This window comes from Octopus bimaculoides, chromosome 20, assembly GCF_046866305.1.
Source record: "Octopus bimaculoides isolate indiv1 chromosome 20, ASM4686630v1, whole genome shotgun sequence".
Lineage (NCBI taxonomy): Eukaryota > Metazoa > Mollusca > Cephalopoda > Octopoda > Octopodidae > Octopus > Octopus bimaculoides.
Genome location: NC_142947.1, coordinates 4,659,342 through 4,661,841, shown reverse-complemented (window position 1 = coordinate 4,661,841; position 2,500 = coordinate 4,659,342). Strand labels below are relative to the sequence as shown.

Here is a 2,500-nt window from a genome sequence, read left to right as displayed (position 1 = left end):
ATGTAAAATTTATAACCGATGACAACCACGCGATCTACTTCGGTTATAATTACCAAGAAATTAACGTAGATGTATAATTACCGACTTGTTAACAAAGAGCGAGTAATTGAGTGTGAGTGACAAATGACCGAGAGGATTGAGTTTCGTCTACATAAATTATTGGGTTGGCCAAAAAGTCCATTCGTTTCTTTTGAGTGAAAATAGAAGACAAGTTTTAAACACAAAACGATTTTTTCAATCAATGATAGAATTTCGCTCCGGTATACTCTGCCGTCTTGTGAGATATTTCCTGCTTTCGCTGTCTTCCAAGTGAATTTATACACCCTATTCAGAGTTGAAGGTCTTTCCATTCAATGAATTTTGAGGAGACCAAAACAGGTGGAAATCTGAAGTTGCAAGTTCGGGAGGATATGCAGGGTGCGGCAAAACCGCTGAAGTCAGTTTTGTCTCTCGCCCTTTCAAGATCAACAAAATAAAGCACCAGACGAATACTGGGTGGGGTACTCCTAAAATTGCTGGCCTTGTGTCGAAATTTAAAACAATTATTTCGCATATCATTTCTCTTTTTCTAAGACAGTTGAAGTGATTTGAGGAAGACAAGTCGGCTGTTTTTAGTAGGTCAAACGTACGACCGAGTATAGTTTCTCTCTCTAATCCATAGCGAACAAGTGAAAAGTGTGTACAATGCTTTCATTAAAAAAAGTAGCATGTTGCATATCGACTTTAAACTTACATATAAAATCTTTGTACTGTTTTGAGGTCAATGAAAACAGGAACAAGGCTTTCACTATATGTTTCAATGAATAACGTAAGAGTGTTTAACAATTTTTTTCTCTAAGCGTGGGCTTAAACCAATGATACAAACTTCTGTACAAACTGAATAAGGTTGAGCAATACATTCCGCTTGGTTACATTGAAAAACAAAATGTCTGTCTTAAAATTTACTCTACAATGCTATATTATGAACAAGAAAGTACGTAGAGCCATAAACAAACAGATAATGTTGACAAATGTAAGCCCTTTCACACGGTCGGCCGACCTGCAAGAAATAGAAACCACATTTCCCTCAAATTACGACTTATTGTTTATATAAGGAGAAAGATATATTAGTCAATTCTGTCGATATATACGAAAACGAGAGGATGGCCTTGGCCGGAACGTGTTTATGTCTATTCGATCAGGACTAATCTGGGGATAAACCGATGCTGGTGTGTTTACGTCCTCGTAATTTAGCGGCTCGGTAAAAGAGCCCGATAAAATAATTACTAGTCTTACAAAGAATAAGTCCTGGGGGTCGATTTGTTCGACTAAAGGCGGTACTCCAGCATGGCCGCAGTCAAATGACTGAAACAAATAAAAAGAATAAAAGAAAAAAGGAATATACATTTATGTTAATTTCTAAATATTTATTCCTAAGGTAGATTACGTGATTACAATTTGTTGTAATTCTTACGTGGTGAGACAGATGTACGGCGTAACAAGAAAGAAAAACAACTTATTCGAATTACGTCTATCATCCATCCATCCATCCATCCATCCATCTATCTATCTATCTATCTATCTATCTATCTATCTATCTATCTATCTATCTATCTATCTATCTATCTATCTCTGCGAGCTAGTAGAATCGTTAACACGCCGGACAAAATGCTTAGAAGCATTTCGTTCGTCTTTACGTTCTAAGTTCAAATTCCACCGAGGTCGACTTTACCTTTCATCCTTTCGGAGTCGATAAATGAAGTACCAGTTGAGGACTGGGGTTCTGGGGCTGATATAATCGACAAACCTCCTACCACCAAGTTTGTAGGCCATGTACCTCAAATAGAAACAATATATATATATATATATATATATATATATATATGTATATATATATATATATAATTTATATAAAGGGCATTAACTATGTAGTAATGCCTCGCTGACTACTTGATAAATTCTTATAAAGATTTTATCCTATATATATATATATATATATATATATATATATATATATATATATATTGCCTTTAGTTTTATTTCACATTCGCACCCTCTTCCACTCCCGCACACGCTTTCCACACTCACACAAACACACACAGACATCCGCGCGTGCGCATTCACCCATGCCAAAATTACACGCACCAGCACTTCACACCCCACTAACCTACGCCGCTCTACATCCGTATTTACACACCTCTATTCCCGTACACGCACCCCAAGAAACCTCATGCACCAGTAATGTTAGACCTTTATGTTCATCTCAAAACATGGATATACTCCTACGCGAGCAGCTCGTCCTTTCTCTCATCTTAACCCTTCTCACAGAATCGCATTCCAGCTTGGTCCCATAGCCCCGCTCCCATTTTCTCTTTTCTTCTTTTCTTTTTCCTCTACCACTTTTTGCTCTTTCTCGCTCCTCCTATGATTTTCTTCTGATGAAGGACGAACGTTCGAAACATTAAAACTCTTTTTCTACTCTCTTTTAAGCGTTAAACTAATACAATATTTATTAAAACTT

At 36.8% G+C, this 2,500-nt stretch overlaps 1 protein-coding gene across 2 annotated transcripts in view; it reads left to right on the top strand.

The window, feature by feature from the left end:
- LOC106867441 (allene oxide synthase-lipoxygenase protein) overlaps window positions 1-2,500 on the top strand; it is a 55,653-nt gene that overhangs the window by 29,184 nt on the left and 23,969 nt on the right. The gene's annotated exons all lie outside the window — the stretch shown is intronic.